Source organism: Nicotiana attenuata, unplaced genomic scaffold (genome assembly GCF_001879085.1).
Source record: "Nicotiana attenuata strain UT unplaced genomic scaffold, NIATTr2, whole genome shotgun sequence".
Lineage (NCBI taxonomy): Eukaryota > Viridiplantae > Streptophyta > Magnoliopsida > Solanales > Solanaceae > Nicotiana > Nicotiana attenuata.
The window spans coordinates 90,190-116,077 of record NW_017673714.1 but is presented as its reverse complement, the minus strand read 5'-3'; positions in this window follow the sequence as shown (position 1 = coordinate 116,077).

The following is a 25,888-nucleotide window of genomic DNA, read 5'->3' as shown; positions in this document are numbered from 1 at the left end:
CTGGGGAAGTTGTTTTTTTAGCCATATTTCGTCCCCGCAGTCCTAAAACTAAAAACTTGCTCTAGAAAGTATAAGCTCTCAAAACCCTAACTCTCTTAAAGGTCCCTCCACCATCCAAGGTAAGTTCTAATGGTGATTTCTAAGTTTATTTCAATTTCCCCAACACCTTATTAACATGGGTAAACCCTCATATCATTAGATATTCGATTGGGAATCATTGTTGAGAGAAAAAATCTAGAACTCGAATTCAAGAAGATTGACCGTCAAAAAGGTAATATCTTCACCCTCTAATTGATTCTTTCATTGAATTAATGATTATAGACTCTAGTTCATGAGAAATGAGTTGATGGGTTTGATAGAAAAGCATGAACGGTAATAGGTTTGGGTTATTGATTGTTGATTGTTGGTTAATGGTGTTGTTTACCTTATGGGTGATAAAGAATGATGTTGAATATAACCATTTGAGACTTTAGAATTTATCTAGAAGTAAGAGAATGGGTTATTGGGTGTAGAAATACCATTAATAAAGACTATGAAGCTTTATGCCACCAAGTGTTTGATAAAATGCCTAAGGGACCAAACATGCAGTTTTTTGCTAATATGGAATTCCTTTGACTTGTATTGATATAGATTAAAGTTGAGAGGGTTGGCGAATGTTGTATTACGCTCAAGAGCAGGAAGTTAAGGTATGTGAGGCTAACTCTCTATGTTTGGGAATATTAATGATTCTCCCTACACTACGTTTCTTTCACGACGTTACTAATTGCCTCAGAAATATAGTTTAGCCTAGTTCCTTGAATAGTTGCAGAACTTCTATTCTCTAGCTTCATAACTCGTTCACCACTTTCATTCTGAACTTTGTGAGCTTAGTGCGTATTCAATATAGACTTGGGTTTGATGCCCCCCGAGTCTTAGTATAGATTACTCAGTATGCCATAAACAGTTTGAAGTTTCAGTGTTCATAATCAGTTCAAGAATCCATGTCTCAGTCTAGTCCCATCAGATGTTCTAGTATTATGTAACCAGTGTGATCGTAGTATTCCAGTATTATGTAACTCAGTGTGATCCAGTATTCCAGTATTATGTAACTTAGTGTGATCCCGTATTCCAGTATCATGTAACTCAGTGTGATTCAGTATTTCATTATCATGTATTGCAGTTTGATTCTCAGTTCCTGAATGTTAAACACCTGTATTTGGGCCTGAGGCTGCAGTTTATACTTTATGCATCTTTGGGCCTGAGGCCGCAGTTTATGCTTTATGCATTTTGGACCTGAGGTCGCAGTTATGTATACGTATACTTGGTCTTGAGGCCGCAATTGTGCACACACACACACACACACACACACACACACACACACACACACACACACACACATATATATATATATATATATATATATATATATATATATATATATATATATATATATATANTATATATATATATATATATATATATATATATATATAGGGCCTGAAGCCGCAGTTTATTTATTCAGATAAACAGGTTGTTCATCACTCAGAAGAGGGAGTATTCATATCCTTACTTCCTTTGTTTAGTTCAGTTATCAGATATCATTTTAGTTACCAGTTGTCATTTCATTTACCAGTTATTAGTTCACTTATCAGTTATCAATTATCGTTTCAGTTTCAGTTTCAATAGTTATCATTTCAGTTATCAATTATCAATTCTCAGTTATCAGCTTAGTTTCAGTTTCAACATTTACAATTCTTTCTTTCAGTTGCTTTACATACCAGTGCAATTCAGATTTACTGACGTCCCTTTTGCCCGTGGCCTGCATCTCACGATGCAGGTAATGATTTATAGGTTGACGATTCAGAGCGCTAGGATTCTCGTACCAGCTATTTGGTGATCCCCAGTTCTTTCGGGGCATTATCATTATCTTATAGTCTTCGGTATTTTCAGACAGTCAGTGTTTTTAGTATTTCATTAGAGGCTTTATAGACTAGAGTAATAGTTAGACAGGGTCTCGGGCTTTTCATGTTAAGCAATGTTGGCTACAAATATGTTTCAGACTTGTTTTAGTATTTCCGCACTTTGATTTATATCATCCAGACTTTCAGTATATCAGCATGTGTTAGTTTATCTTTCGCATTCAGTATGTTATGATACAACATGTTGATTCAGCCAGCCAGTTGGTTCGCTCGGTCACATGTAGTCAGGCACCGAGTGCCGTGTTACGTCCAGGCCCAGTTTCGGGGCGTGACAATTAAACTGAAATAATATCAGTTGTCACTTGATCTAATTCACTGAATATCACATTGACTGCTGCTGAGCACCACAAATTACATAATCAGATTCTAAGAATCAACACGTGATTGCCATGCAAACCTGATCTCCTTACCTATAAATATCAGTACACACTCTACCATTAGCAGTAATACAACCAGTTATAGAGCAAGAAAACATAATCTACGGCAACCAAATCTCCATATATACTAATTAGAATAAAAATGATAATAAAATATTAAAAAATGCAACAAAAGTATTAGTAGCAAAAAAGACTTCTATTACCATGTGATACCAATATGGTATATATGTATATCAACAGAGCATATGATTTTTCTAGAATATTGCTACAACTAACTGCGACTATACAACTGTACCAAAACATTAAAGGATGCAATAAAAGTATGAGAAACTTACATACTCGTATTGCAAGCTAAATATTCGCAAAACAACTTGCTCATTTCGTATACTAAGAGGGTATATGTGACGACCCAAAGGGTCATCACTTGTTTTCTTATCCATTCTGTACTTCCGAGGCCTTGAAAACCTCATTTAGGGCTGCCTCGATTTGCGTGCGCAGTCCGGGCGCATAGCCGGAAAGCTTAAATGCGAATTCTGTGAGAAAAATGCTAAATTTTGATATTAAAATGAATAAATTTGACTTTAGTCAATATTTTGGGTAAACGGACCCGGAACCGTGATTTGACTGTCTCGGAGGGTCCGTAGGAAAATATGGGACATGGGCGTGTGCCCGGAATCGAATTCCGAGGTCCCAAGCCCGAGAAATGAATTTTTGTGTGAAATTATTTTCTGAAAATCATTAAGAAAATTGGAAATGAAATTTGATTAGAAGACTATGGCATCGGGCACGTATTCTGGTTCCGGCGTCCGGTACAAGTCTTATATATGATTTAAGCACTTTCCGTAAAGTTTGGTTGAAAACGGATGTCGTTTGACGTGTTTCGGACTTAAAAATGGAAATTTGATGTTTTATGAAAATTTGGAAGGAATCATGGATTTTGAGGCTTAATTCGATGTATATGATGTTATTTTAGCGATTTGATCGCACGGATAAGTTCGTAGGATGTTTTTGAGGTTGTGTGTATGTTTGGTTTGGAGCCCCGAGGGCTCGGGTGAGTTTTGGATAGGCCACGAGTGCATTTTTGGACTTTGAAAGTTAGCTGTTGCATTTCTGACCCGCAGGCTTCGCATTTGCGAAGCCTGGTTCGCAAATGCGATATCGCAAATGCGAATGGCTTCTTGCAATTGCCAAGTTAGCCCAGGTCTGCCCCTTCTCGCAAATGCGAGGCATTTCTTCGCAAATGCGAAGGTGTTCCTGTTGGCCAGGGATCGCAAATGCGACCACATGGCTCGCAAATGCGAAGCTGGGACTTTCGCAAATGCGATGTATTGGTCGCAAATGCGAAGTCCCTCGAATTGTTCTGTGTTCGCAAATGCGAACTAGTCTTCGCAATTCCCATAACTGGTCGGGGTTCGCAATTGCAAACCCCAGTTCGCATTTCCCACATCTGAGGCCTGCATATTTTATACTTGGTCGAATTTTGCACCATTTTCACCATTCCTTCAAAACCCAAACACACTTAGGCGATTTTCCAAGAACAAGACTTCTTCCAAATTATTTTTAAGTTAATTTTTACTCATTTCTTTCAATCATTAACATCATTTAACAAGTTTTCAACTTAAAATCAAGGATTTTCATGGGTGAAATTGGGAGTTTTGGGTAGAACCTAGGTTTTTCTAAAATTGGGGATTTGAACCTCAATTTGAGGTCCGATTTCAAAATAAATTATACAATTGGATTCGTGGGGGAATGGGTAACCGAGTTTTGGTTCGAACCTCGGGTTTTGACCACATGGGCCCGGGGGCATTTTAGACCTTTTTGGGTAAAACCTTGTAAAACTCATTTTCAAGCATTGTGGTTGATTCATTTAGTGTTTATTAATGTAATTAAGTAACTTGTGACTAGATTCGAGCGGATTGGAGGTGGAATCACGGGGTAAAGCTATAGTTGAGGCTTGAGTTGATTTTAAAGCATCGAGGTAAGTGTTTGGTTTAACCCTAGCTTGAGGGATTAGGAGTTGAGTCTTAATTGCTATGTGGTATTTGTCGAGTACGATGTGTAGGCATTGTCACGACCCAAACTGGAGGGCCATGACTAGCACCCGGCCATACTTACCGAGCACCAACATACATTTTATCTAACCTTCTTTATTATCTTTTAGGGCTGACGAGATCAATATAAAAGGTAGACATGGGTCGTGGACAACCAACAATAAAATATGATGGCATGAACATACATAACATGGGATGACTAGACAATCAAGAAACTATATATAAGGTACGAGCTACCACGCTACCATGAGAGAGTATACAACAAAAACCAGCCGACAAGGCCTACCAAACTATACATGAGTCGACACCTGTCTATGAGCCTCTAAAGGAACATAAGTGTCGCAACATAGCCGGAACAGGGCCCCGACATACCCATAATGTCTATAACAAAAATGCATACCAAGACCACGGCAAGTCCGAAGAAGGGATCTCGCCAATCACCGCTGAATTGGACAGCCTACTATGGTGGGGGAGCTGCGCCTGCCTTTCTATCAGGACCTGCAGCACGACATGCAACGTCCACAAATAAAAGGACGTCAGTACGAATAAAGTACTGAGTATGTAAGGCAGGGAACCATAAGTACGAACAGTAATGTAAGCAGGGATAGAGAATAAAGAACCTGTAACATCTGGGTAACTCTGAGGGCTACTGACATGAAATGCATGATACATATGTATATATACATAAACTTTTAAAACATACGCCTCTGTGGCATCATCATCATCATATCGTACCTGGCCGTAATAGGCTCCGTAAAAACATACCCGGCCATCATAAGGCTCGGTAGAATCGTACCCGGCCACGTAGAGCTCGGTAAAACCCAACTGATCAGTGGTTGCACAATAGGTGCCATACCCGGCCGTCTATAGCGCGGCTCGGTAGAGTAAAATAGATACATATATATATTGCATGCTCGACTCATGGACTCATGTTCTAAACCTTTTGGAGTGACGTAAGGTCGGTATCCTGTGTACACGTTATTAGGACTAACTCTTCACCATCAACCTTATAAGAATCAGGAAGTACCAATAACATTGATAACATAAGAATAAGAGAAGCAACATCAACATCAATCGTTCCATAAGAGGGGAAACAATGTAAGTACTGCTAGCTTCTAAGAGTAGAGTATCTTTGGAAGCTCTTTCATTACATTATGTACAATCGGAGTCGTGCAAAAGAAGGAAAGGGATAGCCTCACATACGTTGTATATACTGCCCCAATCTCAAGCTATACAATTTTCACGACTCCTTAGTCTACAATAAGAGAAACGATATTATAGTTACCATTCAAGCGTCATAACTATTATGTATCGACCACAACCTATTTTACGATGAAACGGACAGCACCTCCCCTATATATATGACTTCACACAATTCCAAACAATCACCAAATAGCCCAAACAACATCAATAATAATCATATTGAGCCTCCCAAAACAGTCTACGCACAACCTAATCACTTCATACATACGACGGCTACCGTAGTCGTGTCAAACGACCCGGAAATGTTACGAAGAACTACCAGCCCAAAACCCTACATCTATATGGTGTTTCTCCACACCCTTCATCCTCCAAAACTCCACAAAACAGTAGTAAAACACGCAGCCCAACAGCAACACAAAACAGTCCACAAAACAGTCCGCTACAAGTGAATAACTCGAACTCACGGCTTCCGATCACCGTCCCGTGAGTTCTTACATGTATAGAACGAATTACCATGAATTCACAGCAGAATAAATGTATGAAAGATAGCAGTAAACTCACCTTACTTGTTGGATAACTCAGCCCTTATCTTGGTTCTTCAAACTCTAGGGTTTACCCCCAATTTGAACTTGAAAGAGAGGGAAAATCAATTAGGGTTTGTGGATAATTTTTGGGAGGAAGTTTGTAGGGGTTTAGGTCTGGTTATTTGTGAAATATAATGAGGGATATATTGCAAGAGATAAGCCTTTTAATGGGCTCTTTGTCTGACCCGAAATTGCCTTTTTTGGGCTATCATTTAACCAAGTAGGTGACCCACCTACTTGTCACCTAGCAGCTTGTGCAGTCTCGCAAAAATATCTATATCTCTCTACTCCAATGTCGTATTGATAAACGGTTTAATGCATTGGAAATTAGACTCATAGATCTTCAATTTGGTGGGTAGATCACCCCGTAATTCCAAGTATATTGGGAGAAAAGCTTAATAACATTTGACCTAAAGTTTAAGTAAAACTATGAACCTAAGTTGCAACAACTCTTGTCGACTTTTGTTTCATAACTCGTTTGACTTCAAGACTATGATACGGATATTTTATGATTCATATACCTTAAAATACGACCTCTTGAGTGTATTAAGCACCCCTAGGTTTACCCAAAAGAACGGCTGACAACATCCTTGATTCGTTTAACTTCTAATACTTGTTAACCACCCTTATACACCTTTGTATCATTTAAGACCAATATGATTAAGCTCTTATCATCTTAAAGATAGTCTCTTCATGGATTTATGTCGACGACCTTATGGCATGAACTAACGTATGTGAATATGGGTTGTAACAGGCATGGTGACGAGTATCTACACGTTGGTGTCTAGCATGACCGTGGGTCTTTAAATTGTGAATATTTTGAATTTGCTATATTCTAATACCTTGGTGATGGTTTATTAATTTTGGTTATGATTCTTAGTTGTTGAGAAAGGTTTGTGAAAGTATATGAAATAATTGAACCCTTTGGAGCATTGGCTCAAGTGGTAAAGTGAGATATAAAATGAAAGTGAAAGAAGAGAATGAGTTGTTAAATTGTTCCCTTGCCGGGATGTTGAGATTGTTGAGGTTATGCCCTTGCCGGGGTTAATTGTTTAATTGTGTTCCCTTGCCGGGATTTCTATGATAAATTGTTTAATTCCCTTGCCTTTGTTTGTGATTGTTGTTTGGGTGAGGAAGAGTGTTAAAGCACGAAGAGTGATGTCGTGCATTGTTTGTTTATTGTAAGGAAAGAGTATAAAGCACGAAGGGTGATGTCGTGCATTGTTTGCTTACTATGAGAAAAGAGTGTTAAAGCACGAAGGGTGATGCCGTGCCGCACGATGTACCATTCCGTGCCGATTCTATTGATTATATGTGAGGAACGAGAGTAAAATCACGAAGGGTGATGCCGTGCACATGTTATTGCTTGGTGAGTATGAGAGTAAAAGCACGAAGCGTGATGCCGTGCACTTGTTGATTTCTGTTTTCATTACTTATGATTGAGTTGTGTTATTTCCTTCGTTACTGGGCGACTCTTACTTGGAAATTGTTGTCCCCTACAGCATGCTCCCCTTCCCATACTGTATATCTGTCTTTGTATTTCGATTTTGCTGTATATATATATGAAATTGCACAGGTTTATGTGGTAGTCCGGTCTAGCCTCGTCACTACTTCGTCGGGGTTAGGCTAGGCACTTACCAGCACATGGGGTCGGTTGTGCTGATACTATACTCTGTGCTATTTTGCACAGATCTAGGTTTCGGACAGCAGCAACAGTAGTGTGGGAGCAGGCCTTCAGTCTAGCGAGACATCGAGGTAGCCCTGCAGGCGTCCGCAGGCCCGACGTCTCCTCTATCCTTATTTTAGTCTGTTATCTCATTGTATTTGAGACAAACAGTTTATGTTCTCTTTCAGACAATTGTATTTAGTATTCTTAGTAGTTCGTGATTATTGTGACACCAGTCTTGGGTAGAGGCTTATGTTGAATTTTTCGCAGTTCTGCTCATTTTTTTTTAATTTAAGACTTCCGCCTATTATTTAATTTCGTTGCTTTTATATTATTGCCGATAATTGTTAAAAAGGGATTATGTTGTTAATGAAAAAAGTAATTAAATTTGGCTTGCCTAGCTCCCATTAGTAGGCGCCATCACGACTCCTAAGGGTAGGAAATTCGGGTCGTGACAAGTTGGTATCAGAGCTCTAGGTTACATATGTCTCACAAATCACGGACAAGCTTAGTAGAGTCTGAGGGATCGGTACGGAGACGTCTGTATTTATCCCCTAGAGGCTACCGAGTTAGGAAAAGTCTCACATTTGTTCTTTCTTGTCGTGAGGTTTGGTTTCTCAATGCTAATTGAATTTCTACTCTGTTCTTTCGCAGATGTCGAGAACACGCGCTTCCTCATCTTCCGATCAGCGGTCCGAGCCCCAGGCAGCTCCCGCTAGGGGCAGAGGCCGAGGCCGTGCTAGAGGTCGAGGTAGGGGCAAAGCTCAGCCCCGAGCAGCAGCACCAGTGGCGGAGCCTCAGGTTGACTTTGACGAGGAGGTTCCAACTCCAGCCCCAGCAGTTCTGGTGGGCCCAGCTCAGGTCCCAGAGGGGTTTATTGCTACCCTAGTTCTTCAGGACGCTCTGGTCCGATTGGTGGGTCTCATGGAGAGTGTTACCCGAGCAGGCTTGCTTCCTGTAGCACCAACCGTCTCTCAGGCTGGAGGTGGGGCCCAGACTCCTGCTACTCGTACTCCAGAGCAGGGAGTTCCCCCGATTCAGACTCCAGCAGTTCAGCTAGTTAGCGCAGCTCAACCGGGTGTGGTAGCCTAAGCTGGTGATGGGGCAGCTATGTCTGCCGATGCTTTATGGAGGTTAGATAGGTTCACCAAGCTCTTCACTACTACTTTCAGCGGTGCATCTACCGAGGATCCTCAGGATTATTTGGACAGCTGCCACGAGGTTCTTCGGAACATGGGTATTATGGAGACCAATGGGGTCGACTTTGCTACATTTCGCCTGTCCGGATCCGCCAAGACTTGGTGGAGGGATTTTTGTTTAGCTATACCAACAGGATCTCCAGCCTTGACATGGGAGCAGTTCACATAGCTATTTTGGAGAAGTTTCTTCCCGTTACTCAGAGAGAGGCTTATCGGAGGCAGTTTGAGCGCCTCTAACAGGGTTCCATGACGGTCACCCAATATGAGACTAGGTTCATTGACTTAGCCCGCCATGCCCTTATTATACTCCCCACTGAGAGGGAGAGAGTGAGACGGTTTATTGATGGACTCATTCAGCCGATTCGTCTCTAGATGGCTAGAGAGGCGGGGAGTGACATCACTTTTCAGGAGGCGGCTAATGTGGCCCGGAGGATTGAGATGGTACTATCGCATGGGGGTGGTCATGGGGGAGACAAGAGGCCTCTTCATTCCGGCAGATTCAGTGGTACCTCGTCTGGAGGTAGAGATTCATATGGTAGAGGCCATCCTCCTAGGCCCTTTCAGTCAGCTCTCCAGGTTTCTTACGGTGCATCAGGTGGCCGTGGTTCTCATGCACACTATTCTGATCAGCAGCCACTCAGTGCACCGCCAACTCCTATCAGCGCACCGCCACTTTAGAGTTTCCGTGGTGGTCATTCAGGTTGACAGGGCCAGCAGACTCAGCAGCCGAGGGCTTGTTACACTTGTGGCGACACGGGTCATATTGCCAGATTTTGCCCTCGAGCACCGAGCAGTTCTCAGCACCAGGGTTCTCGTGCCATGGTTCAGGCACCAGGTGCTCCACAGCCAGCCCACCCAGCTAGAGGCGGGGGTAGAGGTACTAGAGGTGGAGGTAGAGGTCCTAGAGGTGGAGCTCAGGCCGCCAGGGGTGGAGGCCAGCCAGCAAAAGATTGACCTAGGGATATGGTTCAGGGTGGTGGGGCCCAGGCCCGTTGTTATGCTCTTCAGGCTAGGCCCGAGGTTGAGGCTTCATACGCAGTCATTACAGGTACGGTTCTGGTTTGTGATCGAGATGCTTCAGTACTATTTGATCCAGGGTCTACATATTCATATGTTTCATCTTATTTTGCACCGTGCTTGGTCATGCCTAGTGATGCATTGGGTGTTCCTGTATATGTGTCTACACCGGTGGGTGACTCTATCGTGGTCGACCGAGTCCATCGTTCTTGTATTGTAGTGATTGGGGGTCTGGAGACTCGTGTAGATTTGTTGCTCTTAGATATGTTGACTTCGATATCATATTGGGGATGGACTGGTTATCACCCTATCACGCTATCTTGGACTGCCATGCCAAGACTGTGACCTTAGCTTTGCCGGGTGTGCCTCGTTTAGAGTGGAGAGGTACTCCAGGTTATTCTACCCGCAACGTGATTTCGTACGTGAAGGCTCAGCGTATGGTCGAGAAGGGGTGTCTGTTCTATTTGGCTTATGTTCGCGATTCCAGTGCTGAGGTCCCTCCTATTGATTCGGTACCCATTGTCCGGGAGTTTCCTGATGTTTTCCCTTCAGACCTGCCGGGTATGCCACCCGAAAGGACATTGATTTTTGTATTGATTTGGCTCCGGGCACTCAGCCCATTTCTATCCCGCCATATCGTATGGCCCCGCCGGAGTTGAAAGAGTTAAAGGACCACTTGCAGGATTTGCTGGAGAAGGGTTTCATTAGACCCAGTGTTTCGCTGTGGGGCGCGCCGGTGTTATTTGTTAAGAAGAAGGATGGATCAATGAGGATGTGCATAGATTACCGATAATTGAACAAGGTGACGGTCAAGAATAAGTATCCGCTGCCGAGGATTGATGATTTGTTCGACCAGCTTCAGGGTGCCAGAGTATTCTCCAAGATTGATTTGCGATCTGGCTACCGTCAGTTGAGGATTAGGGCACTGATGTCCCTAAGACTGCTTTCCGCACTCGGTGCGGGCATTATGAGTTCTTGGTCATGTCATTTGGGTTGACCAATGCCCCAGCAACGTTTATGGAGTTGATGAACCAAGTGTTCAGGCCTTATTTGGACTTGTTCGTGATAGTGTTCATTGATGATATATTGATATACTCCCGCAGCCAGGAGGAGCACGAGCAACACCTCAGAGTAGTTCTTCAGACTCTGAGGGATAGTCAGTTATATGCTAAGTTCTCGAAGTGTGAATTCTGGTTGGATTCAGTTGCATTTCTGGGTCATGTTGTATCAGCAGAGGGTATTCAGGTGGACCAAAAGAAGATTGAGGCAGTCAAGAACTGGCCTAGCCCCGCATCAGCTATAGAGATTCGGAGTTTCTTGGGGTTGGCAGGCTACTATCGACGGTTCGTGGAGGGATTTTCATCTATTACAGCCCCGATGACCAGATTGGCCCAGAAGGGTGCCCAATTCAGATGGTCGGATGAGTGTGAGGCGAGCTTTCAGAAGCTCAAGACAGCTCTGACTACGGCACCGGTGTTGGTTTTGCCCATAGGTTCAGGGCCCTATACAGTTTATTATGATGCTTCCCGTATTGGGCTTGGTGTAGTGTTGATGTAGGATGGCAAGGTCATTGCCTATGCTTCGAGACAGTTGAAGATGCATGAGAAGAACTATCCAGTGCATGATTTAGAGTTGGCAGCCATTGTTCACGCCTTGAAGATTTGGAGGCATTATCTGTATGGAGTGGCATGTGAGGTGTTCACCGATCACAAGAGACTTCAGTACTTGTTCAAGCAAAAGGAGTTGAATTTGAGGCAGAGGAGGGGGTTGGAGTTGTTGAAGGATTATGATGTCACCATTTTATATCATCCGGGGAAGGCCAATGTGGTGGCCGACGCTTTGAGTAGGAAGTCAGCCAGTATGGGCAGTCTTGCTTATATTCCAGTCAGTCAGAAGCCGCTTGCTTTGGATGTTCAGGCCTTGGCCAATCAGTTTGTGAGACTGGATGTTTCTGAGCCCAGTCGTGTGTTAGCTTACACGGTCGCTCGTTCTTCATTATTGGAGCGTATCCGTGACTAATCCCTATTTGTGTGTCCTTAGAGACACGGTGCAGCGTGGAGGTGCCCAGCAGGTTACCGTAGATGATGATGGAGTTTTGAGATTGCAGGGGCGAGTTTGTGTGCCCAATGTGGATGGGCTTCGAGAGTTGATATTGGAGGAGGCCCATAATTCCCAGTACTCTATTCATCTGGGCACCGCGAAAATGTATCAGGACTTGCGGCAACATTATTGGTGGCGTAGGATGAAGAAGGATATTGTTGTATATGTGGCTCGGTGTTTGAATTGTCAGCAGGTTAAGTATGAGCATCAGAGGCCTGGTGGTTTATTTCAGAGGAATGAGCTTCCCGAGTGGAAGTGGGAGCGGATCACTATGGACTTTGTTACTGGACTTCCGCTGACTCGGAAGAAGTTCGATGCGATATGCGTCATTGTTGATAGGCTGACCAAGTCAGCGCATTTCATTGCTGTGGCAGTCTCCTATTCTTCTGAGAGGTTTGCTAAGATCTATATTCGGGAGATTGTTCGCCTTCATGGTGTGCCCGTGTCTATCATTTCGGATCGGGGTACGCAGTTTACCTCGCGCTTCTGGAGAGCGGTGCAGCGAGAGTTGGGCACACGGGTTGATTTGAGCACAGCATTTCATCCCCAGATGGACGGTCAGTCCGAGCGGACTATTCAGATTCTAGAGGATATGTTTCGAGCTTGTGTTATTGACTTTGGAGGTTCGTGGGATCAGTTCTTGCCTTTAGCGGAGTTCGCCTACAACAACAGCTACCAGTCGAGCATCCAGATGGCTCCTTATGAGGCTTTATATGGTAGGCGGTGTCGGTCTCCGGTTGGATGGTTTGAGCCGGGAGAGGCTCGGTTGTTGGGTACAGATTTGGTTCAGGAGGCCTTGGACAAGGTCAGGATCATTCAGGATAGGCTTCGTTCAGCTCAGTCCAGGCAAAAGAGCTATGCAGATCGTAAGGTTCGAGATGTAGCTTTCATGGTTGGTGAGCGGGTATTGCTCCGAGTGTCGCCTATGAAGGGCGTGATGAGATTTGGGAAGAAGGGCAAGCTTAGCCCTAGGTTCATTGGTCCGTTTGAGATTCTTGATCGAGTGGGAGAGGTGGCTTATAGACTTGCATTGCCGCCTAGCTTATTAGCCGTGCATCCAGTTTTTCATGTATCCATGCTTCGGAGGTATCACGGAGATCCAGCCCACGTGTTAGATTTCAGCACTGTCCAGTTGGACAAGGACTTGTCTTACGAGGAGGAGCCGGTAGCTATTTTGGACCGGCAGGTTCGTCAGTTGAGGTCCAAGAGTTTTCCTTCTGTTCGTGTTCAGTAGAGAGGTCAGCCTCCTAAGGCATCGACCTGGGAGTCCGAGTCCGATATGCGGAGCCGTTACCCTCATCTATTTCCCGACTCAGGTACTTCCTTCTTCTGTCCGTTCGAGGACGAACGATTGTTTTAGAGGTGGAGAATGTGACGACCCAAAGGGTCATCACTTGTTTTCTTACCCATTCTGTACTTCCGAGGCCTTGGAAACCTCATTTCGGGTTGCCTCGATTTGCATGCGCAGTCCGGGCGCGTAGCCGGAAAGCTTAAATCCGAATTCTGTGAGAAAAATGCTAAATTTTGATATTAAAATGAATAAATTTGACTTCGGTCAACATTTTGGGTAAACGGACCCGGACCAGAACCCATGATTTGACGGTCCCGGAGGGTCCGTAGGAAAATATGGGACATGGGCGTGTGCCCGAAATCGAATTCCGAGGTCCCAAGCCCGAGAAATAAATTTTTGTGTGAAATTATTTTCTGGAAATGATTAAGGAAATTGGAAATGAAATTTGATTAGAAGACTATGGTATCGGGCCCGTATTCTGGTTCCGGCGCCCGGTACAAGTCTTATATATGATTTAAGCACTTTCCGTAAAGTTTGGTTGACGTGTTTCGGTCTTAAAAATGGAAATTTGATGTTTTATGAAAATTTGGAAGGAATCATGGATTTTGAGGCTTAATTCGATGTATATGATGTTATTTTAGCAATTTGATCGCACGGATAAGTCTGTAGGATATTTTTGAGGTTGTGTGTATGTTTGGTTTGGAGCCCCGAGGGCTCGGGTGAGTTTTGGATAGGCCACGAGTGCATTTTTGGACTTTGAAAGTTAGCTGTTGCGTTTCTGACCTGCAGGCTTCGCATTTGCGAAGCCTGGTTCGCAAATGCGATATCGCAAATGCGATATCGCAAATGCGAATGGCTTGCGAAGTTAGCCCAGGTCTGCCCCTTCTCGCAAATGCGAGGCATTTCTTCGCAAATGCGAAGGTGTTCCTGTTGGCCAGGGATCGCAAATGCGACCTCATGGCTCGCAAATGCGAAGCTGGGACTTTCGCAAATGCGATGTATTGGTCGCAAATGCGAAGTCCCTCGAATTGTTCTGTGTTCGCAAATGCGAACTAGTCTTCGCAATTCCCATAACTGGTCGGGGTTCGCAATTGCGAACCCCGGTTCGCATTTCCCACATCTGAGGCCTGCATATTTTATACTTAGTCGAATTTTGCACCATTTTCACCATTCCTGCAAAACCCAAACACACTTAGGCGATTTTCCAAGAAAAATACTTCTTCCAAATCATTTGTAAGTTGATTTTTACTCATTTCTTTCAATCATTAACATCATTTAACATGTTTTCAACTTAAAATCAAGGATTTTCATGGGTGAAATTGGGGTTTTGGATAGAACCTTGGTTTTTCTAAAATTGGGGATTTGGACCTCAATTTGAGGTCCGATTTCAAAACAAATTATATAATTGGGTTCGTAGGGGAATGGGTAACCGAGTTTTGGTTCGAACCTCGGGTTTTGACCACGTGGGCCAGGGGCATTTTCAACCTTTTTGGGTAAAACCTTGTAAAACTCATTTTCAAGCATTGGGGTTGATTCATTTAGTGTTTATTAATGTAATTAAGTAACTTGTGACTAGATTCGAGCGGATTGAAGGTGGAATCACGGGGTAAAGCTATAGTTGAGGCTTGAGTTGAGTTCAAAGCATCGAGGTAAGTGTTTGGTTTAACCCTAGCTTGAGGGATTAGGAGTTGAGTCTTAATTACTATGTGGTATTTGTCGAGTACGATGTGTAGGCATGGTGACGAGTATCTACACGTTGGTGTCTAGCATGACCGTGGGTCTTTAAATTGTGAATATTTTGAATTCGCTATATTCTAATGCCTTGGTGATGGTTTTTAATTGTTGGTGATGATTCTTAGTTGTTGAGAAAGGTTTGTGAAAGTATACGAAATAATTGAACCCTTTGGAGCATTGGCTCAAGTGGTAAAGTGAGATATGAAATGAAATTGAAAGAAGAGAATGAGTTATTAAATTGTTCCCTTGCCGGGATGTTGAGATTCTTGAGGTTATGTGTTACATCCCGTACTTTAACGTTAGAATTCGTCAAAGTAATAACATATGAGTTGAAAGGGATTAAGGTTATACATGAAGATATGGATGTAAGACCCTGTAAGTTTGAAGAGTTTCGGAACTACTATATATTGGCTTGATATGTATTTCTTTGAAGTAAACCATTTGCGGTAAAAGTTGATAGATACGATTTTATATGGTTGTGTTAAGTTTTAAATTAAATACATGACATGTGGGAGTTTATAAATAAGGTTTTATTTATTATAAGAGTAGATAGTATCTTATCATAAGAAAAGTTATCTTTTTTTTTCGTTCTGAGAATTTGTAGTACAAAAGGAATTTATTTATTATAAAGATATAAATTATTTTCTCACAGGAAAAGAAGGTTATCTTCTTAACATTTTAAAAATTAAGTATACGAAAAATTTGTACTCTTTATATGAGACTAGGAAAATTAATTGGAAAAATATATGTATTTTTACATGGATGTTTGAATGAAATAATAGCGTATGTATTAATTTTATATGGTACCACATGACCATGGTAGTAGGGTATAATGTGTATTAAAAGTGAATAGTATTTTAAGTAAATTAAGATAATTCTTAATTATGCGAATAATGGTTAATTATCGGGTAACGGGACATTACCTAGTTAACTAATAAGTTGGATATGATTATTAAATCTTTCACGTGGCATCACCCTTGCTAAACTTGATGACTCTTAAATGTATTTGATAAGGTGGCAACGAGAGGTGTATTTCTGAAAAAGGCAGAACAAGATTCTTTTTCTTTTGTAAATGTTTTAGTTCTATGACTTTTGAAGTTGGAGTGTTATAATCATCTTTGAGAAAGTTGAGCTTTTCATTTAGTAGTCTTTTTTTTTCATATTTTTTTCGTTGGGTTTAAATTGGTGCAAATTAGTTTCTAATTCTCTGCAAGCTTAGTCTCTATTTGTATCCAGAGATAGTTATGAGAAACAGAGGTTGAGTTTTATTTTATAGTAAAGTAAGAATATCGCCTCTGATTAGTCATAGAACCACCAGGAAAGTTTCAGAGCTTAACAAAAACAATTATGGAGTAAGTTGGAGAATATAAATTAAAAGCTCATTGGTGTTACTTGTAGTTCATGACTTGGAGAGTTTCCATGAGATAACTGAAATTATGTGGATTGTAACTGAAATTATGTGGATTGTATTATGGAGGTCCGTAATATTGAATATGATTTATGTGCAAACCAACTGATCGCTCCTTGCCCTTGTAGATTTTGTCTCAAGAATATCACACAGATTTTTTCCTACTCAGGTATGTTAAGGCTAATCCTTTTTTCTTTTGGCATGATCGAAGAAACGATACGCAAACGTAATGATATTCTATAAGTGGTTCTACTCTTAGCAGTTAAGGATGTCTATGTTATCCATTCCCGTAAAGTGATATTCAAGCATGTCTAAGTATGTATCTAGTTTCATATTGAGGTATAATATAGTGATACATGTACATGCATCTTCATGCATTTACCACCGTGCTACGGCCGGTCGGGCAGTTATCACCGGTTGGGCAGTTACGTATCATTATTTATCGCCGGTTGGGCAGACATGATATTTTTACCACCGAGCTACGGCCGGTCGGGCAGTTACCACCGGTTGGGCAGTTATGTATCATTATTTACCGCCAGTTGGGCAGATATGCATATTCATTTAACACCGGGCTACGGCCGGCTGGGCAGTTACACATTTACCACCGAGCTACGGCCGGTTGGGCAGTTACATATTTACCACCGAGCTACGGCCGGTCGGGCAGTCGTGCATTTACCACCGAGCTACGGCCGGTCGGGTAGTCATGCATTTACCACCGTGCTACGGCCGATCGGGCAGGTACCACTGATCAGTTAGGCAGTCATGCATCAAACGATATGAATAATAGTCTCAAAGTGAAGCATTATATATGTAAGTCTGAATATACGGTGGCACTTCAGAGATGCAGGTTGATTCTTATATGTCTTTAATTAATGTTGACTTATTGTTATATTTCAGTTCTGCCTTACATACTCAGTACATTATTCGTACTAACGTCCTTTTGTTGGGGACGCTGCATTCATGCCTGCAGGTATAGATAATCAGTTTGACGAGCCCTCATAATAGACGAGATTGGCTTCAACGAAGGATCGGTAAAACTACACCTCATTCGGAGTGCAGCCGAGTCTATGAGTCATCGTGTTAGAAGTTTTCTACAAACTTATGGGTAGACCGGTACCCTGTCCCATTTGATGTCAAATAATCTTAGAGGCTTTGTAGACAGAGGTTCATTTTGTACAGTATGTGTCACGATCTCAGTTCGCCCTCTGTGAACATGTCGTGACAGCACCTAGTCTCTACGACTAGGTAAGCCTAACATTGCGGAAGATAAACCATAATTGCGGAAGAAAGTAAATAAAATTGAACTAGTAAAATAAAACGGTGTTTAAGGTGCCGCTCGGCACATACCACAACAGTTCTCGAAGCTAACAAAATTCCCAAAACTCGGAAACTCACAAATCACAAGCTAAGGGATACATAAGAGGCCCTGACTCAAGAAGGGAGAAATAATACGACACAACAATTCCATAATACTCAGTTCAACAACAAGGAAGTTAACATGAATCAAATAATTACAATTAAGGAAATATCGACTAAACATAGGATAGCTAGCTTCTTTCCAATTAAGACCGATTAATTACACGAGAGATAGAAATAATGTTTTCCAGATAAAGACAAGCAGTTATGAATGATAATGTGATTATAGAAGGGTAAATGTCTACAGTTAAACAAGTAAAAGCCAATTAGGCAACAAGAATAACCAAAAAGGGCAGATAAATTCCAAGTAAGTCACGTAGAGGTGAAACTAATAACAGGGAACTCAAACGTATCAAGAACAACTTCATGTTCGGTGATTACAAGGATCTAAGAGTCTAAAAGGGGTAATTTTCTACAAATAAATCCGAGCACGCGCTCGTCACCTCGCGTACAAGGAATACAATCAACAAAGAAGACTCAAATCCTAAGGGGAAGTCCCCCACACAAGGTTAGGCAAGATACTTACCTCGAACCGGCTAAAATCAACTAGCAACCACGTTCTTGCCACGAGTACTCAACTACAAATGGCCCAAATCTATTCAATTAAATCACATATTGTAATTAACATCTCAAGCAACTGATTCTACTATTTAATTCAAAGCTAAAGCGCGAAATTAGGCAAAATGACCAAAATGCCCCTCAGGCCAACATCTCGGAATCGGATGAATTTAACATTTTCAGAACCCTCGTACTCTCACGAGTCTAACCATATAAAAATCTCTCAAATCGGAGGTCAAACACCGCCTCAAAACTCAATAATTTGGTCTATGAAGTTTTTACCGATTTTTCATTCAAAATCTGAAATTAAATGATGAAATTAAGGGGAGATTCATGGAAATTGGTCTAAATCGAGTGAGAAGCACTTACCCAAGATGCCCAGGTGAAAATCCCTTCAAAAATCGCCAAGAACCGAGCTCTAGAAGTCAAAATGTGATAAAAATGGTGGAACCCTCGAATTTGGGATTTAATCTGTCTGCCCAGTGATTTGTTCATCGCGATCGCGGAACAATGGTCGCGATCGCGTAGAGGAAATCGGAGAAGGCCCAGAAATGTACATCGCGTTCGCGTGAAGAGGGATGCGAACGCGAAGGGCAATGAGATGGTGGCTTATGCTATCGCGGAAGGCTTAATGCGAACGCGATGAAGAACTAAACAGAGCTTCGTGAACGCGAGCATACAGATGCGAACGCGATGAAGGTTTTTAAGGTGGTCTTCAGCAAGGCATCGTGATCGCGTAGAAGGATATCAGAAGCAGCAGTTACAGCAGTCCAAAATGGAGGAAAAATGATCCGTAGCCCACCCGAAATACACCCGAGGTTCCCGGGACCCCGTCTAATCACACACACAAGTCATATAACCTAACACGGACTCGCTCGAAGTTTCAAATCACATAAAACAACATCGAAACGACGGATCAAAACCAAAAATCAAGCTTATGAACTTCCAAATCTTCAAAATACGCTTTCGATCAAAAACCTAACCAAATCACGTCCGAATGACCTGAAATTTTGCACACACATCTCAAATGACATGACGGAGCTACAGCAACTTCCGGAATCCCATTCCGACCCTCGGATCAAAATCTCACTATCGGACCGGAAATTTCAAATTTCCAAACTTCGGCATTTCAAGCCTAAATTAGCTACGGACCTCCAAAACACATTCCGAACACGCTCCTAACCCCGAAATCACCTAACGGAGCTAACGGGACCATCAGATTTCCATTCCGAGGCCGTCTTCACACTGTTCTGACTATGGACCATTTTCCAACACTTAAGCTCTCCTTTAGGGACTATGTGTCCCAAAACTCTCCGAAACTCAAAACCGAACGTCCCGACAAACCAAAATAGCAGAAAAGAACTTAGGGGAAGCAGTTACTAGGGGATCAGAGCGTAAATTCCAAAAATGACCGGTCGGGTCGTTACTTCCTCCCCCTCTTAAATCCAACGTTCGTCCTCGAACGTGCTAAGATTTGCCTCGAAGGCCTCAAGCCACTGAGTGCGCACTTCCAACATACACCCGCGGGTGATCCCACGTCACCCCAATCCACTTAAGCCTGACGACACCATCTCAACTGAAATTTAACCTTTCTAGCAATACCAATAGGCCTTCAAGCCAGAATTCTCACCTTCCATCCGTTTCCAAAAGGCCCGATCCTATATCCATATCCGGTATCAGTCTCAACCAGCTACTTTAATACAAGCCAACATACACAGGGTATAACCACACAACATGACACATCACACATAGGCCCACAATAACATTTCTGATAGCAATACTTGCCTGAGATCAAATCCGTGCCGGCCATAAGCCTCATATTCAATAGGAACTCTTTTCAAACCTCCACAACACTGGCGATGATACAATAACCATGAAAACCGCATAACAAAACACCCGAATAACCAAATCTCAGCCAACACCAACGGGTACACACCCCATAAGCTAAAACTCAGGAAGCATAGAACGGAAATGACTGAATATGAGAAAGGAAATACATAAGGGAACTAACAAACAAATCAAACTAGCACAGATTCTTCTAAAACACAAATCGACAAAAACATATAACAAGAAAGAATGAAAGCATATAAAAGATTCACAAGGATCTTATACTGATATAACTCTCACCGCAGTACACAGCCCGGTCTCAACATATCAAATCACCTAAAATCACGAGGGTCCCGCCCTCATCACTGAATCACAAGTAGGGCACACATCAACCCATCTAGAGACTCTCACTAGATCAATTCCGTCTACAAATTACAACACAGGCTGGCTCCCACACCGGTGGAGCATAGAAATTACAGCTCGTAACCAAGAATACTTAGAGATCACATCAAACCTACCGAAACAGACAACATGAATTTACTACTAGGCTCATAAACTCTCGACAATAGCTAGAAACGGACGATAGACACGGCTATCACTCATAGAAACCTCCCAATAGAATAATCACGTAAACAGAGCACAAATCATGAAACGCACTCATAGATGGAACAACAAATAAGGGAACTCACCCCGATAAGCAGAACTGTGATGAACTATAGATAGTGCCCCTCTATAACAAACCGAATCCGTACCTGAATGTCATTCAACTGGAGCACCGACCTCAAGCCTACTATATGGGGTATAAATAAATGGGAATTTCAGTCATTTTCACTTTTACAAAAAAACCCAAAACATAAGAGGCGATTTTCACAACGATTCTTCTTCATCAAAACGATTTGTAAGTGACTTCTAACTCATTTTCTTCACCCCTTAACATCTTTTAACATAATTTCAACTTCAAATCAAAGATTTTAATGGGGAAAATTTGGGTATGTTGGGTAGAACCTAGGTTTTTGCTAAAATTGGGGATTTGGACCTCAATTTGAGGTCCGATTTCAAAACAAATTACATATTTGGGTTCATAGGGGAATGAGTAATCGGGTTTTGGTTCGAACATCGGGTTTTGACCACGTTGGCCTGAGGGGTGTTTTGGTCATTTTACCTAAATTCGCGNGTAACGGACAGCATATTCCGAGACAGCCATAACACCCTGGCGCAAATGCTCAAACTCCGCGCGCCATGTATCCCTGAGGCTCTGAGGAACAAACTCTCTCAGGAACATGTCTGAAAACTGGGTCCAAGTCAGTGAAGCTACCTCGTCTGGGCTGTCTAACTCATAGGTGCGCCACCACTCATAGGCGGCTCCTCGAAGCTGGAAAGTAGTGAAGGAAACCCCGCTCGATCCAGAGATACCCATAGTACGGAGAATGCGGTAACACTCATCAAGAAACCCCAAGGCATCGTCTGATGCTAATCCACCGAACACCGGAGGATCATACTTCTTGAACCTCTCTAGTCTCATCTGCTCCTGCTCGGAAGCCGCTGCCATGCCCTCGGGCTGAACTGGTGCTGCAGGCGGCGCAGGAATAATCTCAGGGACCTGCTCGACATGCGCTCGCTGCTCAGGAGTGCGGGCGGCGGGAGCCTGTGCTCCTCCCCCGGCCTGGGATGTGGCTGCAGCAAGGGGAAGCAATCCTGCCTGAGCCAAAGTGGTGAACATACTCATGAACTGTGCCAAAGTCTCCTGAAGGGCTGGAGTAGTAGTAGCTGTAGGCGTGTCAGGTTCCTGGACTCCGGCTTGATTGCTGGTAGTACCTCGGCGGCAGCTCGAGCACTCCGACGACTGCAGCAGGGGGCGCGGGCGCCTGACCGCCTCGTGTAGTACGTGTCCTCACCATCTGTGAGAGAGTGGAAGACAGAGGTTCAGGATTGTGAATGTCAAAATCTCGAACGACAGGGAAATCAAATGAAGTAGAATTTTCCTAACGGTTACATAGCCTCTCGCAGATAAGTACAGACGTCTCCGTACCGATCCACGAGACTCTAATAAACCGGCTTGTGATCTGTGACTCCTATGAACCTAGAGCTCTGATACCAACTTGTCACGACCCCAGTTCGCCATCCGTGAACATGTCGTGACGGCACCTAGTCCCTGCGACTAGGTAAGCCTAACAATGCGGATAATTGCGGAAGAAAGTAAATAAAACTGAACTAGTAAAATAAAATGGTGTTTTAGGTGCCGCTCGGCACATACCACAACAGTTCTCGAAGCTAACAAAATTCCCAAAACCCGAAAACTCACAAATCACAAGCTAAGGGATACATAAGAGGCCCTGACTCAAGAATATCTATACAACGGAGAAATACTGAAGGAGCTATACTTATTACAGAAAGCTGGAAAGGGACTCCTCGGTCTGCGGACGTAGCAGATATACCTCGAAGTCTCTACCGATACGCCTCCTTCCAAGGCTGACAGAACTGAGTGGGAGTACCTGTATCTGCACAACAAAAATGTGCAGAAGAGTAGCATGAGCACACCACGGCGGTGCCCAGTAAGTATCAAGACTAACCTCGGTGGAGTAGTGACGAGGAACAGTCAAGACACCTACCGGTCAAATAAACAGTATAATCATAGGAATAATGGAAGCAATATATAAATATGTAAAGACTGCATGAATGACCAAGAATCCTACAATTCACACTAAGGGAAAAGGACAACATGTAACAACGAGAATATAATAAATGATGATACGAAATGACGGCAGAATCACAATCCAAATCCTAAGGTCAGAACACAGCAAGGGTAAAAACAAGTCAATAACTCATATCCTACAATGATGTTCACATAAGGTCTTATCCAATTCTTTCCACAATTTTACCAAGTCTCGGACAATCCACAACTCACGAAGACCCAGCATCTGAAATCTAACAATTGGCATCCTGTGCCCCATCAATCTCATGGTCATGTTGACAACTAACTGGCTAGCTAGGGCCACTCTCACATATATAATGGATAAACGAGGGCGTATCTCCACCCTTAGCAAAATCGGAAGGAATTCACCTCTAATGGGGGTGTTCAACTACGTCTATGCTTGTGCAAGTGTTTCTAACAAGAATTCTACCAACTAGTAAACATGAAAAGGAGACCGCAAGTACGATGTTTCCTCACAACTTCCAAGCGAATAAGCTCATACAGGTAAGCAACCCACAATCACAATATTAAACAAATAGGAATTCCTCCACAGGCCGTCACAATTCTTTACAATCAACCCCTGACATAGCCCACCTTATTTCGCCACGCGTGCAATTAATAATATAATAGGCACCGCCTTATTTCGCCACACGTGCATCACAATGTTCCCACCTTATTCCGCCACATGCGCAACCCACATATAAGCATATAACATATCCCGCCTTATTACACCGCATGTGCAAAACATCAATAGCAACAATAGCACGGCAAAGACCTCTTGCAACCCTTCAGCAACAACCGCACAGCAGAGACCTCGTGCATCACAGTACCAACAGCCGCACGGCAGAAACCTCGTGCATCATAGTGCCAACAGCCGCACGGCAGAAACCTCGTGCATCATAGTATCAATGACAGCACGGCAGAACCCTCGTGCATCACAGTCTCAAGTACCACACAACAAATGACAATATATACAGGAACAAAGCAAGAGAATCAACTCAGGTATTTCCGTTCACCAAAAGACGGTACAACTAACTCATAAGGAGTACCGTAACAGAGAAATACTAAGCGCAATAAGAACAACTCAACAAGGGAAAAATAATACGACACAACGATTCCATAATACTCCGTTTAACAACAAGGAAGTTAACATGAATCAAATAATTAAATTAAGGAAATATCGACTAAACATAGGATAGCTAGCTTCTTTCCAATTAAGACCAATTAATTACACGAGAGATAGATATTAATGCTTTCCAGATAAAGACAAGCAGTTAGGAATGATAATGTGACTATAGAAGGGTAAATGTCTACAGTTAAACAAGTAAAAGCCAATTAGGCAACAAGAATAACCAAAAAGGGTAGATAAATTCCAAGTAAGTCACGTAGAGGTGAAACTAATAACAGGGAACTCAAACGTATCAAGAACAACTTCATATTCGGTGATTACAAGGATCTAAGAGTCTAAAAGGGGCGATTTTCCACAAATAAATCCGAGCACGCACTCGTCACCTCGCGTCAATGAATACAATCAACAAAGAAGACTCAAATCCTAAGGGGAAGTCCCCCACACAAGGTTAGGCAAGATACTTACCTCGAACCGGCTAAAATCAACTAGCAACCACGTTCTTTCCACGAGTACTCGACTCCAAATGGCCCAAATCTATTCAATTAAATCACATATTGTAATTAACATCTCAAGCAACTGATTCTACTATTTAATTCAAAGCTAAAGCGTGAAATTAGGCAAAATGACCAAAACGCCCCTCAAGCCAACATTTCGGAATCAGATGAATTTAACATTTTCAGAACCCTCGTACTCTCACGAGTCTAACCATATAAAAATCTCTCAAATCGGAGGTCAAACACCCCCTCAAAACTTAATAATTTGGTCTATGAAGTTTTTACCCATTTTTCATTCAAAATCTGAAATTAAAGGATGAAATTAAGAGGAGATTCATGGAAATTGGTCTAAATCGAGTGAGAAGCACTTACCCAAGACGCCCAGGTAAAAATTCCTTCAAAAATCGCCAAGAACCGAGCTCTAGAAGTCAAAATGTGATAAAAATGGTGGAACCCTCGAATTTGGGATTTAATCTGTCTGCCCAATGATTCGTTTATCGCGATCTCGGAACAATGGTCGCGATCGCGTAGAGGAAATTGGAGAAGGCCCAGAAATGTACATCGCGTTCGCGTGAAGAGGGATGCGAACGCGAAGGGCAATGAGATGGTGGCTTATGCGATCGCGGAAGGCTTAATGCGAACGCGATGAAGAACTAAACAGAGCTTCCCGAACGCGAGCATACAGATGCGAACGCGATGAAGGTTTTTGAGGTGGTCTTCAGCAAGGCATCGCGATCGCGGGAGGATCATCGCGATCACGTAGAAGGATATCAGAAGCAGCAATTACAGCAGTCCAAAATGGAGGAAAAATGATCCGTAGCCCACCCGAAATACACCCGAGGCTCCCCGGGACCCCGTCTAATGACACATACAAGTCATATAACCTAACACGGACTCGCTCGGAGTTTCAAATCACATAAAACAACATCGAAACGACGGATCAAAACCAAAAATCAAGCTTATGAACTTCCAAATCTTCAAAATACGCTTTCGATCAAAAACCTAACCAAACCACGTCCGAATGACCTGAAATTTTGCACACACATCCCAAATGACATGACGGAGCTACTGCAACTTCCGGAATTCCATTCCGACCCTCGGATCAAAATCTCACTATCGGACCGTAAATTCCAAACTTCGGCATTTCAAGCCTAAATGAGCTACGGACCTCCAAAATACATTCC